At 37.0% G+C, this 19,058-nt stretch overlaps 1 protein-coding gene across 1 annotated transcript in view; it reads right to left on the reverse strand.

Annotated features, from left to right (window-relative positions):
• The window catches only part of LOC125226887 (zinc finger protein chinmo), a 135,084-nt gene extending 116,705 nt beyond the window's left edge, over positions 1–18,379 (reverse strand). The window contains exon 1 of the mRNA XM_048131048.1: positions 18,348–18,379. The gene's annotated coding sequence lies outside the window, so the exon portion shown is untranslated. The remainder of the gene's footprint in view (positions 1–18,347) is intronic.
• Positions 18,380–19,058: the final 679 nt, after the last annotated feature.

Below are 19,058 nucleotides of genomic sequence, written 5' to 3' on the forward strand. Positions count from 1 at the left end.
AATTGTTGCTGATATTATATAGCTACAGAATAAACGACGAAAAATACAACACAATTTTCCCCAACTTGCAAATTTCTCAGCAAAAAATTTAAGACTTCCGGCAAAAATAACTGCATTTAAAATGCTCGCTCATCCGTATTAGGAGAGCGACCAGTCTAACTAGCATAGTTTATGATGCCGATATTACTAGGTCTAGGAACGTAGGCGGTAGACAAAAAAATAAGGTTCTTTTAAAGATTCCGATAGCCATTTCATGATTTCAGACCCAGAGATATTATGAAATTAATAAACGAAACATAGCTGAAAAATTAAAATTTTGAAAAAAACCCCGACCGCGACATAGTAGACCGATTTTTATGAAACATGGCTAAGAACACTCCCGACTAACTCAGCTTTCAGACAAAAAAAAACTAAATCTAAATCGGTTCATCCGTTCGGGAGCTACGATGCCACAGACAGACACAGACACACACATAGATAGCCAGACAAACAGACAGACAGACAGACACGTCAAACTTATAACACCCCGTCGTTTTTGCGTCGGGGGTTAAAAATACGACTTTTCTAAACAAAAATTTACGCCTTGCGACGTAAATAACTGCATTCAAAATGCTTATTTACACTGCGAGAACTCGCATGCGAGTTTGATTATATTGCTATACTTATTTTACTGGTTTGCTGATACAACATTCCACATCAAAAAGGCAATCACGGTCTATATCCCGGTCAATATAAGTCTAATGAAAATAACCGTGAATCATTCAAAACTCTTAGCCCACATTATAAGTAAAATCGCATGCGAATATCCTCGCCGTCCAAATGAGCCTTTTAAAAAAAGTGGCCCGTCTAACTAGCATTGTCTATGATCGAAGGGCGCGGGGCGGGGGCGCGGGGCGGGGGTGGGGGCCGGGCGCGGGCGGCAGTTCGGAGGCCCGCGCGCAAAATAGCAAACTGCGACTTGGCATACAGCGAACATCCATGCAGGGCCGCATTTGGCATGCTAGACTAGATGTAGATTAAATATTGTTATTTTTGTTTGAATAAAAAAAAGTTTTAGCAATAGGTTTTATAAAATATAATTGTTTATTGTATAGTAGCAATTACATGCTGCGTGGGAGACCTTTTATAGTATTACATGAACATTGCAAGAAATTTTCGGATACAGTGATTGATGAATGATGACATTTATTTATTAAATAATTTAAGACGATATATACGATACAGGTCAATTCCCCATACAAACGCTCTCGACTATTTCCTCACTGGTTTTTGAAGATAGTGCAATGATTTTTTCTACACAGATTATTATTATTTGTATGTCTTTCCCATCACGGAACAATATAAGATTATTATTATTTTTATCTGTGTCGGACCGTTTTGATTTTTTTGCTATTTTTATTTTAAAAGACGCTAGAGCCAATCAAAAATTTCTAAAAACGGCCTTTTTCAATATGGCTCAAAAAAGGTGTGATACTCAAAATCGGTAACAATTAGCCAAAAAATCTAAACGGTCCGACACAGATTATTTCATTGTTATTCAGATTCTCAAATTTCGTTCCGTTTAAATAAGTTTTGAAGGAGGAAACAGTCGAGAGCGGAACCTCGATTTTAAAGATTTTTTCGCAATATCTTTTAACTGAGTTGTTCTTAATGGACTTTTTTTTTCGATAAATCTAGTTAATAACACTAGTATATTTAACTGAAATTCCCAAATTGAAAGGGGGACTCCTTTCCGTTTTAGCATTTTCGCTCCCGTAACGTCTTAAGGTACAGGAAGGCAAACATTACTGAGGGATAATTTCAACTAATAATACATAAATATTTAAATGGAAAATTAGGGTAGTAGTAAACTTTCATGTGACATTTTAAATATTGAAATCACAGTTCTGCTCTCATTTATTATTTATGTATCTATATTATATTATAATTAGAAGTTTATCTTAAGCATTTTTTTTTATATATGATCCTGTAGTTTTCTAGTCTTTTTGTTTATTTTGTATACAACTAATCGCTTTAATACTGCTACAACTACACTACATTATAACCGAAACCAAGGTAAATATTTTTATCACAAATATTATAGTTACCAACGAACCTAACCTAGTTTACCTAACGTTCGAAACATTGTTCAATTTAGTTTAGGCTTATGTATTGACTTTCGTATCCTAAGCAAACTTACCTAGAGCATCATATTAAACATGGGTACCGGGAAAACTTAGTTACGGCGTTTTGACAAAAGTTTCATAAATAAAAATATCCACCTACTTACTAAACAATCACTTTTCAAACTTTCTCATACACTATGAAGAAAGCATTAAAAAATTGCAAGTTTCAGGCAAGTAAATACAGTCGCGTCCAGTTATATCTACACACGCATACAAACATATATGACACGATATTATTTCATAATAATTATGAGAGTTTGCTTTAGATATCATTTTTCGTGTAAGCTGTGTAGATTTAAATGATCGCGACTGCACATTTCATTCGTTGCTACATCGTCTATCACATGTTAAGTTGTTATTTTCAGACATTTAATCATCATCATCATCATCATCATATTAGCCTGTTATCGCCCACTACTGTTACGCCTCCCGGAAAATTGCCAGAACTGGATGACTATTAAAATTTTTAATAAAATACTAAAAAACCAAATAAAAGTGCGCCCACTTGCTGAGCATAATAATTTTAATAAAATACTAAAAAACCAAATAAAAGGCAATCTCTTCTAGTACGCCACTTGTCCCGGAAAATTGCGGGTCACAACTGAATGAGACATTTAATAATTTTAATAAAATACTAAAAAACCAAATAAAAGTGCAATTGTAAATAACTTGTCTAAGTAACTTTAGCGTCGAATTATAAGCAAAATTAAAAGACTTCGTTTCCAACTATAACTTACGTGTACACTATATTAATAAATAATAATCGTGACATTCATGACACGTTGTTACGACTTCGTTCAAATAAATAATAATTAACTTTTTTTGTAATTTTAATAACCCTAAAACAAAGTACCCACATCCATTACCTTAAATGATTTCCGAAGCCTCTAGTCAACGCCTACTCTACGACATTTTCAAATATCTAGGACGCGTTACCGACAGATACATTATCAACTTGCCTGTCAGAAATCAAACACACACTAGGGTCCCGCGGGCAAGCCACGGAGTCTCTGATCGTCTTAACATAACTCATAAATACTTATTTATTGAGACTTTCGTAAACATTATTCGATATTTTCCTTCAATTACGGTATTCTCGAAACATAAGGTACATAAAGATACATTACCTAAATACACATAAAAAGGCACCAAGGTAAATAGAACGCGTAGGTACTGACAGGTCAAATCAGCTATGTTTTATTAAATATGAAGAGAGGCTTTTATATGTCGGTCTACTTTTAGGTTTTTTTTACGTATTTAGTCAGTGAATATAAGTACCTATCTGTTTTATACTTTGAATTTTTTAATGCGCATTTTTTCTAAGACAACACGTAGGCTAAATCAGTGTCTAGACAGCCTTCGGATTTTACCGGCTCTAATAAGTTGTAATAAACTAATCCTTTTTAATTAAACGTTTTAATTAAATTACCGTCAGATACCGACCTTTCGCTCCATTAAATTAGCAATTAATCCTTTACATTTTCGCAACATACGATCGGTAATAGGTTTCACATAAAGTTGTCAAAAGCTTTTCCAAAAACTAGGAGTTCGCAAATTTGACCTTCGGATATCCAGGTATAGATTGGAGTGATATTGAGGGAAGTTATTGTAAAGAGCTTCAAATAAGCGGCGCGGGACGCGGGCGGGCGGGGAGCGCTAGTCACTATCGCAACGAGCTCATTGCCATGGCTACGAGGCTCCGAATACGGCCCTGGGTGGCCTTGCAATGGAATGGGGAGGGCAATAGCCCCGTCTACTTGCAAGTCGCTAGCAATTCGCGCTTGCCAACGTCTCTGACGACGTACCTAGCGCTTTCCGCGCTCCGACAGTGAGTTTTCAAGGGCGTTAGCGAGTCTGCTTGCACTGCGAACAAATGTTCCGTATCTACGTGACTAAATCGACATTTTTTAGGCGCCTCGCTATCGGTTTCTATGTCGATTTGTTTTGCTTCGACCTGACCGATCAAATATCGAATTCGGATACCAAACATAGATGTGCAAATATGAAACCAACTATCGAGCGTTAATAACTAAAGTTGAAAAGCTTAGACTAGTTTTGCCGGCTGAAATTTTAATATTTGGCATACTAAAACAAAAGCCGTTTGCGTGCCGGCAAACAAAACCTTAGCACCAATGTGCGTCGATGAAATCCTTCATAGGCAGGAAACCTAATAAATAGCACTTTATCCGTGATAAAGTTCACGTGATTCCGGCCCTTATTGCTTCATCGTAGGTCGTATTATCGGGGGTGTGTAAGCACGCGCGGCGGGGCGCGGGGTTATTGCAGATATGCAGTAAAGCGGTGGCGAGGCGCATGACTATACATTGCGGGCTGTGTCGGTTATGGCGTGAAGCCATTGCATGCTGAGGCTGAAATATGGAAGGATGTCAGCGATGGTATCGGCTTTAGTGCGCGATAAGGCGTCATGTAGTACGAAAACTGGACTTGCGTGCGTTTTCTCGCGTGCTCCCAGCCAGTTTCCTATGAAAGACTGGCCTCGATTTCAGCTTATACTGTTATAAGTTATTCCACCCTGCACACAATGTAGAATTTAGTTATATCCATAAATTGTCTACGGTAAAGCTGGGAATATTAAAAAGATAAAGAACCGCTTTGACCGTCTTCGGGCATGGTCATAAATAGGTGTTTGAAGTACTTTATGTTAATAGTTAATTTTAAGGTTGAGTAAGATAATTGAGGACTTTTTGGATGTTTTATGAAAGCTAATAACGTAATTATCTAAAAGGCCTAATTTATTTATTTATTCTTGTAGCATGTTTATTAACAGACGCAGCTGCTTATTAACTACGCATTAAAGAAATGTCTAGGCTTACTAGATATAATTAAAATCAGCATTATTTATATACGTTTCGCTGTTGGACAGAGGTTTAATTTTGTTATTATACGAGAGAGTTGCATATTGTTTTAACTTAATTGTTATCTGGGCTTTAAATTAGGCAGAATAGAGACAGTCTCTTCAATGGATAGCGAACAAGCAAATAAGGAGCGAAGTTGAGAGAACTTCAGGTTTAATTGTAATACCAATTAAACCTGAAGTTCTCTCAACTTCGCTCCTTATTTGCTTGTTCGCTATCCATTGAAGAGACTGTCTCTATTCTGCCTAATTTAAAGCCCAGTTTACGATTTATCCATTTAATAGTCCTATTTACTTTGTCAATAACCTAACCACAAAATTAAAAAAAAACCCCGACCGCGACATAGTAGACCGATTTTCATGAAACTTGGCTAAAAACACTCACGACTTACTCAGCTTTTAGACAAAAAAAAATCTAAATCGGTTCATCCGTTCGGGAGCTACGACGCTACAGACAGACACATACACATACAGACAGACAGACTCGTCAAACTTATAACACACAACCCAACAAAATGATTATTACCAGCCCAACTTTTTCACGAAAACACCCGTAGCCTAAAAAATTAAAAAAGTGTTATTTTCGTTAGCTGTTTTTCCAGGAGGGTATTCTTTTACCAGTCGACAATATCGCTGTCCGTTTTTCGCATAGGTAATTGTAAAAGCATCCAAATACTGAATTTGTAGAATAGACGAAAACCGCCTACACGTCGCCTGACTCACTAAACTACGCAAAAGTCTGTCACTCATGTAAATTTGAAAGAGACATACTGCTTTTTGGTTTTAAGCAAAAACAGTGTCCTAAATACGGAACCAGCCCAGCTACTTCGCAGTTTAAGGTTCCGATCAGTTTTCCTAAATTCAAGGAAATTTACTTTAGATAATTATTTTCAGATTAAAGATATTATCAAAGAAATAGATCAGAAATTCCGTACCTATTAATTTTCTTGAAAAGGTACTAATTAGTCAGATATTTTGATTTCATGCATAACAACTTCAATGCATTTTAGATAACCTTTGTCTGTGTATGTTAAATTGGGTTAACTAAGGGTCGGTTGCACCAAACCGTCTGTCACCGTTAAAGCGTTCGTTAAATTTTATTCTGCGTCTGCTGCGTGACGATGATGTGTCTGTCAAATGTGGTTGATGCAACTGGCCCTAATACTTTCGATAACATTATATATACATATCTCGTTCATACGTCTATGTGAATACGAGCGATATGCATACTCGTAGTATATTTACTATACGAGATACGTACGTGTATTTTATGTTATGTACGTGCGTACTATTAGGTATGTACGAGCGTCTATATCAGTTTTAAACTGTTTGTTTGTAGCCGTACTGGTAATTTTACAGAACTTTTTAGAGCAACGGCGCCTATTGGGTACTTATAGATCAAGAGCCCAGGCCCGCCAGACCTTCCTCAAATTCTCAAGGATGAAACTTTGGGACAATGTAGAGTTCACATCGGCGTTTAATGTGTGCATATTTTCTAGTTCGGCCCATCGGCCAATTTTTTGCTATCAAGTGATGAAGGTGAAAAAAAAAAGAGCTTACTTTCCTTAAATTCTCAAGGCTGATTTTTATATATGTGTTAGAGCACATTGTTAGAAATTGGTTATCATCAATGCCAGACCGTTTCCGCCGGCCATAACTTTTACCAGACGCGACAAAGTTGGCAAAAAACGACTCTAACTTACCTCATTTTCTCAAGCCTGATTTTGATATATGATACGCAGGGACCTATAACTAGACCGTTTGTAAGCAGCCAGACCAATCGGATGGACCCAACCATCCGCCAGACCGACTTAAAGTTTCGATATGAGCATTAGTAGAATTGAAATATTCTGGGTCTATAAAAGCTAAAAACTTGAATTTTCTACATTAAGCTACGTGTATATTGTATACTTGACGTAATAAGCGACTTTCAAAAATTTTACTTCTAAGGAAATAAAAAAATGAAAGTTTATATGTGGTGCAAGATTAATTTTAAGCTATGAATTTTATTTACACTGCGTAAGTACATGTGTATTTTATTATAAATATAACTTTTACCAGACGCGACAAAGTTGGCAAAAAACTACTCTAACTTACCTCATTTTCTCAAGCCTGATTTTGATATATGATACGCAGGGACCTATAACTAGACCGTTTGTAAGCAGCCAGACCAATCGGATGGACCCAACCATCCGCCAGACCGACTTAAAGTTTCGATATGAGCATTAGTAGAATTGAAATATTCCGGGTCTATAAAAGCTAAAAACTTGAATTTTCTACATTAAGCTACGTGTATATTGTATACTTGACGTAATAAGCGACTTTCAAAAATTTTACTTCTAAGGAAATAAAAAATTAAAGTTCATATGTGGTGCAAGATTAATTTTAAGCTATGAATTTTATTTACACTGCGTAAGTACATGTGTATTTTATTATAAATATAACTTTTACCAGACGCGACAAAGTTGGCAAAAAACGACTCTAACTTACCTCATTTTCTCAAGCCTGATTTTGATATATGATACGCAGGGACACGCTTACAAATGGTCTAGTTACGGGTCCCTGCGTATCATATATCAAAATCAGGCTTGAGAAAATGAGGTAAGTTAGAGTCGTTTTTTGCCAACTTTGTCGCGTCTGGTAAAAGTTATATTTATAATAAAATACACATGTACTCACGCAGTGTAAATAAAATTCATAGCTTAAAATTAATCTTGCACCACATATAAACTTTAATTTTTTTATTTCCTTAGAAGTAAAATTTTTGAAAGTCGCTTATTACGTCAAGTATACAATATACACGTAGCTTAATGTAGAAAATTCAAGTTTTTAGCTATTATAGACCCGGAATATTTCAATTCTACTAATGCTCATATCGAAACTTTAAGTCGGTCTGGTGGATGGTTGGGTCCATCCGATTGGTCTGGCTGCTTACAAATGGTCTAGTTATAACAAAGGTGACAAAGGTGAAGTATTGGAATGTAGGCTATTCTCCTTATACTGATCAACATTTGTTCAGTGACTTTTAAAAATTATGAAGTCTTTAAATATTTAATTTTTCATACAAAATAAATATTAGCTTCAATGTACGCCATTATTGTTGTCATTGACGTTGTCTGTCACACTTTAGACTTAACAGAATTCGCAATACATTACCTCTTAGAAAAAACTTTCAAGGGTGATAAAAATCAAAATACAAGTTATTTTTAAAAGTCGCCGAACAAATATTGATAGCCTAGAATAGCCTAGAGTTCAATTCTTCGCCTTTGTTACAGGCCCCACTCTGTATATAATGTTGTAGTAAGATGTGATAATGATTACCTATAATTGGACGAACATCTAACTTTAAATTAATGAATGTTTAAAAAAATGTTTGAATGATGTATTGTCTGTTGGTGATCTTAAATAAATATTTATATGCATCATATATTTGATGGCCTGTGGCTCAATATGTAGCTATCCAAAATCACATTTATAGCTTAATTATTATTCAGTATTTATTATTATTTAATAAATTAAGGAAATAAAAAAATGAAAGTTTATATGTGGTGCAAGATTAATTTTAAGCTATGAATTTTATTTACACTGCGTAAGTACATGTGTATTTTATTATAAATATAACTTTTACCAGACGCGACAAAGTTGGCAAAAAACTACTCTAACTTACCTCATTTTCTCAAGCCTGATTTTGATATATGATACGCAGGGACCTATAACTAGACCGTTTGTAAGCAGCCAGACCAATCGGATGGACCCAACCATCCGCCAGACCGACTTAAAGTTTCGATATGAGCATTAGTAGAATTGAAATATTCCGGGTCTATAAAAGCTAAAAACTTGAGTTTTCTACATTAAGCTACGTGTATATTGTATACTTGACGTAATAAGCGACTTTCAAAAATTTTACTTCTAAGGAAATAAAAAAATTAAAGTTTATATGTGGTGCAAGATTAATTTTAAGCTATGAATTTTATTTACACTGCGTGAGTACATGTGTATTTTATTATAAATATAACTTTTACCAGACGCGACAAAGTTGGAAAAAAACGACTCTAACTTACCTCATTTTCTCAAGCCTGATTTTGATATATGATACGCAGGGACACGCTTACAAATGGTCTAGTTACGGGTCCCTGCGTATCATATATCAAAATCAGGCTTGAGAAAATGAGGTAAGTTAGAGTCGTTTTTTGCCAACTTTGTCGCGTCTGGTAAAAGTTATATTTATAATAAAATACACATGTACTTACGCAGTGTAAATAAAATTCATAGCTTAAAATTAATCCTGCACTACATATAAACTTTCATTTTTTTATTTCCTTAGAAGTAAAATTTTTGAAAGTCGCTTATTACGTCAAGTATACAATATACACGTAGCTTAATGTAGAAAATTCTAGTTTTTAGCTTTTATAGACCCGGAATATTTCAATTCTACTAATGCTCATATCGAAACTTTAAGTCGGTCTGGCGGATGGTTGGGTCCATCCGATTGGTCTGGCTGCTTACAAACGGTCTGGTTACAGGTCCCTGCGTATCATATACCAAAATCAGGCTTGAGAAAATGAGGTAAGTTAGAGTAGTTTTTTGCCAACTTTGTCGCGTCTGGTAAAAGTTATATTTATAATAAAATACACATGTACTTACGCAGTGTAAATAAAATTCATAGCTTAAAATTAATCTTGCACCACATATAAACTTTCATTTTTTTATTTCCTTAGAAGTAAAATTTTTGAAAGTCGCTTATTACGTCAAGTATACAATATACACGTAGCTTAATGTAGAAAACTCAAGTTTTTAGCTTTTATAGACCCGGAATATTTCAATTCTACTAATGCTCATATCGAAACTAAGTCGGTCTGGCGGATGGTTGGGTCCATCCGATTGGTCTGGCTGCTTACAAACGGTCTGGTTATAGGTCCCTGCGTATCATATACCAAAATCAGGCTTGAGAAAATGAGGTAAGTTAGAGTCGTTTTTTGCCAACTTTGTCGCGTCTGGTAAAAGTTATGTTTATAATAAAATACACATGTACTTACGCAGTGTAAATAAAATTCATAGCTTAAAATTAATCTTGCACCACATATAAACTTTCATTTTTCTATTTCCTTCGAAGTAAAATTTTTGAAAGTCGCTTATTACGTCAAGTATACAATATACACGTAGCTTAATGTAGAAAATTCAAGTTTTTAGCTTTTATAGACCCGGAATATTTCAATTCTACTAATGCTCATATCGAAACTTTAAGTCGGTCTGGCAGATGGTTGGGTCCATCCGATTGGTCTGGCTGCTTACAAACGGTCTGGTTACAGGTCCCTGCGTATCATATATCAAAATCAGGCTTGAGAAAATGAGGTAAGTTAGAGTCGTTTTTTGCCAACTTTGTCGCGTCTGGTAAAAGTTATGGCCGGCGGAAACGGTCTGGCATTGATGATAACCAATTTCTAACAACGTGCTCTAACACATATATAAAAATCAGCCTTGAGAATTTAAGGAAAGTAAGCCCTTTTTTTTTTCACCTTCATCACTTGATAGCAAAAAATTGGCCGATGGGCCGAACTAGAAAATATGCACACATTAAACGCCGATATGAACTCTACATTGTCCCAAAGTTTCATCCTTGAGAATTTGAGGAAGGTCTGGCGGGCCTGGGCTCTGGGTCTATTAATACAGTAAGTATATATATTGGGTACTTAATATAAGTTGGAATTGTGAAGTTAGAACCACGTATTCTATGGAAAGTCAAAAGTGTCCAAACTGGAAGTTCCAAACTCTTTTGCATCACTTATCGAAACTAAAAAAACAGTAGAAAATGTGAAACCAATAAAAAAAGAAAATTGACAACTCTCTGTCTTCAGCCTGTCCCAGGGCTACCCCGCGTCTGGCCTGAATTAAACCATCAAAGTCATCGAGATTCAGGCATCTATAGCAAAAACGCCGTAACTGTCGACTGACCAAATAGCACTTAAGACTTTTTTGCCTTGAGGTCAATCGAATAAGTACGAAAGGCGCTAATTTTTCACCTTTCTTCGTCTTCAATTGAAATGCTGACTGGGGACTCTTATCTGGGCCCGTTTAAATAGCGTATTAAAATTACATTGAAATTGTTTTGGTTCGTATTTGGTTTGGTTGGTACAGGGTGATAGCAAGAGTTATCTTAGACCCTTAGACCCTTTAGTCCATAGTGACAGTCCACACTCCATGTCTATCAAGATATATAACAAATTAAGCAATAAATTAAAAGAAGAGAAAAACACCAATACTTTCTTAAATAAACTAAAAAATCAACTTATAGGGAAATGTTATTATAATTTTGCTAGACAAAGAAATTTAAAATTTAAATTAATGATATAATTTACTGTGATTAAGCTTTGTATATATTGTTTTTATTGTTAACTAGTATGTATTTTCATTAGGATAGATTAGTATTTAAGTTCTAGATCATAGGTTTGCCTGCTATGCCCTAACAGGGTGTCATATAACGTGTACCTACCCATTATTGTATACTTATGTGAAAGCATGAATAAATGAATATGAATATGAATAGTCCTTAAGTGTTATACTGTAGATGTAGTGTAGGGACGCCCGGTCGGAAGCAGGCGGGTTGTCAATCACTTGTCGTGTTCATTCAGCCCAGTTACCTGGAGTTGGAGCTGCAGGTTACTGTTCCGCAGATTTCCGCAGTGGCGGCTGGTGAAAATTTTTGCTAGGCAACACTGAGCAAAAAGAAACCTACCTTTACATTAGGTATTTTACTAGTAATCAATTTTAGGCAAGCCTGTGGGAATCAGCTTGTATGGATCAGCCGCTTCTGCTGTTCCGGCAGCACTCCCACACACAGTGTTATATTGTAAGAAGGCACAATAATATTCTCTATAAACCCATCATCATCCTCCTTGCGTTATCCCGGCATTTGCCACGGCTCATGGGAGCCAGGGGTCCGCTTTGACAACTAATCCCAAGATTTGGCGTAGGCACTACTTTTTAAGAAAGCGACTGCCATCTGACCTTCCATCCGAAGGGTAAACTAGACCTTATTGGAATTAGTATTTAGTCCGGTTTCCTCACGATGTTTTCCTTCACCGAAAAGCGACTGGCAAAATATCAAATGACATTTCGCAAATAAATTATGAAAAACTCCTTGGTGCGAGCCGGGGTTCGAACCCGCGACCTCCGGAACGAAAGTCGCACGTACTTACCGCTAGGTTACCAGCGCTTATTCTCTATAAACCCATACATACATATGTTCCTACACATTAGATTGCGCTGACACAAGTAACACGCGTTTATGTCGCAGTAAACTATTGTGTGACTTCATAACAGAGAAAGTAGATAGTTACAGGTATTAAAATATCAAGCATGCCATTTTCAACTGGATAAGACTAGCTTAGGCCCGGGCCAAGTGGCCTACTAGAAGAAAGGCCTATGCAAGTAGCGGGCGATAAAGCGCTGATATGATATCATTTTCTTGGATTGACATTACATTTTTGAGATTAAGAATGGACCAGGAAGATTCTAGGTGGGAGGGAGACGACTCAGCGTCGAAACGGGTGTCGACTGTCTAGAATGCCTACGACTTGAATATCAAAGGGCCTGCGTCGGATTTTCAGACGAACATCCTGTGTAAATAGATCATGCTTAAATTGTTTACTTGGAAATGTTAATTTAGGATTAATTTTAAGCTGATGCTTTAAAACTCTGACGTTACAAATTTAATTTTGAAATTTACGATATAGGACAATTTTATTGGAATACTGAATAACAGACTTCGACTTTGTTCATTGTGATTGTATTTTATTTCATTTTATATAAATATAAACATATATGTAAAGCAAGGAACACTGATACAAACATAAACTGATATGTTTTTGTAAAATACCTACCTACTCGTGTTCACCTAAACATCTACAAAGTGATAATGTCTTCAGTTACCGCGATAGTTACTCATGAAACAAAACTACTGAAACTATTTTAAATTCATTATACGCGATTTAATCCGTTTCCATAGTTATGTTTCATGATCTACAAAATGATTTCAAGAAATAACTACGCATATGGACCTAATTATTCTAAAAATCTTAAATACCTAATAAACTAAAATAATATATTACTAACCGGTGCTGAAAAACGTGTAAACTTAATTTAGAACCTATCCTAAAGGGACACAGAACAAAACAGGTATAATAACTAATTAGCTTCATTCATTAAATTAGATACAAGAGAAGTTTCAGCAAAATACCTCCGGAATAAACACAAACGCAATTGTATTAGCATTATTATGAGTTAACACTAACAAAGAGATCATTACCATCTGACACATTATTCAATGGATGTCTGTCACCTAAAACACGTGTTACAACAGAAACATATTTAAAGATATAAACCCGGAAATATTCCTTATCCTATCCTATATATTGCCACAAAGCCATAAGGATTCAATATCTATTATCCAATCCACGTATCAATCCTAAGGTATCCCTAACAAAAGAAACACAATACCCACAAATGTAACCCAGAATCTTTATTTCGCTCAATTCATAAATTGACTGGACCCCTTAAAGGGTTGAGGTGAGGAACCGTCTAGACGACCCTAAAGGACGGGTTTTGATAAGGGTGTTGCCGACGACCTTGAACTTTACAACGACTTAAACAAATGAGGCCTCGCACGGGCACGCTTCACTCTTATTCCATAAATCATGCAAAATAATGTACCACCCCTGAGAAAACGTCGCCTTCAATTCCCGTTCATAACAAAAACCTCCAGACTAGACTCACTCGTCCTAAGGAACGGAGATGCGAAATTACTACCAAGATCATGTCTAATTGCTCGGGAAGTCGCTTAATGAACCCGGCGCAGGCAGTCGATGTCGACACACACAAAACAACCTAGACCTAGCCCGGTAGACGTACCAAAATAAGCCGAGCCAGTTCCTAAACAAAAAGAAACTGGAATAAACAAGGTCGGGGAATCGACGCCGCCGTCGCCGCCGCCATAAAGACCGACGGCCGTCCTTGAAAATGGGGGGTTCTTACAAATTGGGTTATTACAGTGCGTGGGGGCGTGGGGGTCACGACGGGACGTGCAAGCGAGAGGCGGCTAGCTGAGCCTACGGCTGTCTCGGAGGCGGAAGAGGGACGGAAGTGCGTGGGCGTACCTCCGCTGCGCCACCCCGTCGCCCGGCACGCCTCTCCAGGAAGGAGTCCCGGCCCAGACTAGGGCTCAGGCGCCGATCATTATAATTACTCTCCAAGGTGAGCCGGGAGCCTGCAACCCCACCGGCGGCCTAATCCGCGCCTCCGGGACCCGCCAGCTATTCCCAACATTATATTACCAGCACCAAACACTTCTACTGTAATTAAAAGCACTCGAACATCATCCGCCTAGCCGAACGACGCCAATTATGAGCCAAATTGAAAGGCCTCTTAGTTTCAAGTGTAGTTAGCTGAGGATTTCTCGCAATCGACGAAAACATATCCAGTCATCCATGCTAGCAATATCTAAAATCAAATATAATATTTCTGAACATAACAGCAGAATTTACTTTATATTTATAATATAATATCACAAGGCAAATATCACGATTGTAATTATTAATTATTGAAACAACAATAAATACCTCATATTTCCAACAAACAAGCAATAAAAAAAAAATATAATACCTGAGCCCAATTAGTAAGACAGCTAAAGAAACTACAGAAAACAGCACATCAAAAGCTTGGGCTTTAGCTGGTCGTAAGTAGGTCGAAAGTTATCAAAGTTCGAGGTTTTTACGGTCGTGCTTAAAACAGCTGCTAATATAGCCGTCAAAACTTACGAGTGCAAACTTCCTAACCACAGCTAATTCATCCAAGCTTGGTCCTTTAAAAAGTTACACAATCCAGCCGTCAATTAGGCAAAGCGCCGACAGTTTCTGAAAGTCGCGCTAATCACCCGACGACCCGATTCAAACTTACGCCATCAGAATTATACCTTAATGATATCAACTACGCGTGCCTCTCGCTCGATATATTAGGGCACATTAACACAGTGCGAGAAGTGTCCGAGTTTCATTACATTGCGATATTTCATTGGTGTGCTGAATTGTATGTAACCTGAACAGGCAGCAATGTAACTAAAATCGCACGCGAGTTCGCGCGCCGTCCACTCGAGCCCTTACGTACCATCAGGTCGCTATTTTCAAGTCAGTGCGTGTTCCGATATTTATGATAGCTTTGGCAGCTCCGATTTGGCTGGCGACTGTACAGTCGTGTTCATATGTGTCCATTTTCACCTTATCGCAACGAGTTAAGTTGAAGAAATGTACACATATTTATGAACTCGACTGTACCTATGAGCGAAACGCCCGCGTGCCCGGTATCATTCAGTTAGCTCAGTGTAAGTCTGAATTGGCCTCTCAAGAAAAGTTGGTATAAGTTCGCAAGTTGTCTTTGTGCAGTCGACTAAGTTCAGGTGTCGGGCAGCTGGGGATGAAGTGCCCATTGACGGCTGACGGCTTGCGAATGTCATTTAAGCTAGCAGGGCTTGTTTTACAGAAAAACCGCCAAAGAGTTGATTATTTAATTGATATTTATTGATCAGGAATGGGGTTAAAACCTCATGAATCGGCAATGCCCATATGTATTGTTAGTTATAAAGCGCATCATAAAAATACACTTTTTTGCTCATAAAAGTAATGATACCAATAATAAAATATGTTCCTGAATAGAGAAAAGTCCAGTTCTTACAATTTATTTGTAAGTTTTTTGTATAAAAAATAATTACAAAAAAAAATGTAAATATCTAGTAAGCTGTATGATAATAGGTATGTAACCTCCGCAATTTAACTAAAATCGATTACGAGTTCGAACGCCTAAATCACCCTTTACTTTCCAACCTACCCGAATAGTCCCGCAATCTCAGACTTTTCCGACCATAAACAACCTTTTTTTCATCCCTACTGACTGGGACCGCACGGGTTATGTGTTTAGAATAGGGCTGAAAGGATTGCGACTATTGCGACTTAGGACCAAACCCGCGTGCTTTCATACAGAATTAGGTCTAGGAGGGATTTTCTTAGAAGGCTGGTTACAGAGAGTCAGGTCATTTGAAATAGAGGACATCCATAGTGAGGATGGCACGACTCATAAACAATTTAATTTGAGCTTTTGTTAAATTTACTTGAAAGTCGGACAGCGTGCAGCGTATTCATGACAATCGTTTGGTTTTGACACATGTTTTAAATATATTCATATATTTTGAAGTTGTATCCCAATTTAATTATATAGGTGCTTGATTAAGTTACTCGTACACTTGTTTTTCTAATATTTTTTTTATGTAAATATTTTTGTATTTGTTTATCAATCTTTTTTTACTCAAAACTTCACATTTATAAATCACGAGTATCCATTGACAGTAATTTTATTTTTTTTTGTCTCAAACCTCAATAAAAAATGTTTAACCTAAGTATCCCCGCTAACTTGAAGTACACGTCATAATTTATGAGACTGAATGGCGCACGCCCCTACGCTACTCGCTTCATAGAATTAGCACCAGCCTGGATTACCTTTTATAGCCGCTTAACTTGTTTTATATCAGTACAATACAGCTTTGTCGTGAATACTAGACCGTGAATGACGGAGGTCCTCAGTCCCAGTCGGTCCTTAAGGAGTTTTTTTTTTATAAATGGGCTTGCTCTTGGCCACAGACTTGACAAAGGCAAAGACGTGGCCTACGATGAAGTAAGCTCGCCCAAAAGATGCCTGTTCACCCTTAATTTGAAGTTTCCAAACTTTTTTATTTTCTTCATTTTTGCAGGCAAGCAGAGATGGCGGGACGACCTAGATACCTTCCTCACTAACTGGCCGGACGAGGTACGCAACCGGTAGTCATTGGAAGTCAAGGGGTGAGGCCTTTGCCCAGCAGTGGGACACCATTATTGGGTAGTAAATAAAATTGCCAGGCCCGTTTTCTTTAGGTTACTTTAGCCGTACGCATCGCGGGTCGGATTAGAACGTTTGGCAGGCCGGGTTTTGGAACGCCCTGCTTATCATGGTTGCTAGACCAGTGGCCCATTTTTCAATACTGAAAGTTACAAATTACAAGCGGAAGTCTCTTTCCAACTTGTCATTATTAGATATTGACAACCAATTGTAACTTGTAGCTTCGAGAAATGGGCCCCAGAGTTTTTTTTAATGTGGGGCGCTCTGTTGCCGCAACACTATCGAAAAGGGGGCGCGAAACCACGGCACAAGTACTCATTACACTACTAATAGTTTAAAGGAGCCAATATAAATACAATAAAAAGAAAATTTAAAAGAGTATTTTAATGTAGAAAATATCTTTTCTGACCTATACTCGCAATGAGACAATACTCATCTTACAGTTTTAGGTACGTGTTCGTTAAGAAAATAAGGCTCAAATAATAATGTCGTTATGACTAACGAGGTAGCGATTAGGGAACGACCGGTACTTATGGGGGGACCTTTGTTGAAGGAACACCTACGCCCAGCAGCGATAGACTACTGATATGATGATGATAAATGACTAGACTATATCTATATATAAGACATTCAACAAAGACTGTTATTAATTCGCAAAACACAAACCCAGTAAACAACCATTATAACTTAAAACCAAAAGTTAACGTTAAAACAAAAGTTCAAGTTCGATAGCTATTAAATCCATTAATTTATCTATTTAACCTATTCGCCGAGCCACATTCCAAACGCACACGATAAAGATGACGTAACGCTGCGACCGGCCGGGGGCCAATTATGCGAGAAATATCCCCCTAACAACAAACTGCGTCGCCAAACGTAACTCGAACCGACCAGTGTAACCCTACCCTTAACTTACTTCGGATACGCCCCGCGTCGACCCGCGTATGGCGTCCGAACGCGGGGAAAGGAGGGTCATAGTCACTTGGTGGTTTATCGCCTCTCAGTCATTTGTTACTAGTTAAAAATTCACTCACTTGCAGCTTCTTTGTACGTGATCGAAATTCAAATAGTTCAATGACCTTAACATGTGTTGAAGACATGTGGGGAGCGCAGTGGGTAATTAGCGGTAGTACGCACCTCGTAAGAGAGTGGTCGAATGTACGATTTTTTTGCACTATAATTGTCATCAAGAGAGACCAAGAGGATATACAGTGAAACTAAGTGAAACAACAACTGTGATGACCAAATTTTTGTAGAAATGTATTTAATATTTAATGCCAAGTTCGATTCGACGTTAATGTTAAAATATGTATAAAATAATGTATCGGACTCTACTGTCCTATGTATATTTGTATATCTGTATCTAAACTATTAAGTATCTAACAACATACCTTATTTAAACTGCCATCTTGAACTCTAAACTGAAAAGAAAGAATTTTTGATAAATTCAAATTCTACGGTGCTACATCCACTCACTAGTAGAAATATTTTATATTTTTAAATAACCATTACGTACTAAATTTCTGTTAATGTTAATTTTTTTTATTACACATCCAATGGGAACAAAAACTTCATTCAGTAGATAAGCTAATTTTATTTCGGAGTATCATAATGTAGAATTTAAAGACGAGATGTTTAAAGTACCGATTATTGATTAGTCTTAAAATAACTTGCCTTTTAATGAACTTGGTTTAGTAACAAAGTAAACTTTGCAAGGAGCGCATAAAAAGGTTCAACAGGAGTACTGTTAGGTATGTACTTATTTGAAAGTGATAGATACATTTTTAAATATCAAATGACTTTCTTACATAGATTAAGTTCAAGAATACTTGCGTTATGCAGCCTCAGACTACGGTATGTATAAACAATTCTAGACAGCACCTAAGATTCAGGAACAAAGCTCATCACATCACACAAATAAATGCCCTTACCGGAAATCGAGCCCATGATCATAGACCCATTAGGGCAGACCAGTCTTATTTTACAACATTTTTTTATTACTATTATTTTACAACTTGTTACATAGAAAATATGAAAAACTTTTTTCTGGGCCTAATATGATTAATTCTAATTTCTGATGTCAATGTACGTTCGAATAGGCC

The sequence above is a fragment of the Leguminivora glycinivorella genome, chromosome 6, assembly GCF_023078275.1.
Source record: "Leguminivora glycinivorella isolate SPB_JAAS2020 chromosome 6, LegGlyc_1.1, whole genome shotgun sequence".
In the NCBI taxonomy this organism is placed as follows: domain Eukaryota; kingdom Metazoa; phylum Arthropoda; class Insecta; order Lepidoptera; family Tortricidae; genus Leguminivora; species Leguminivora glycinivorella.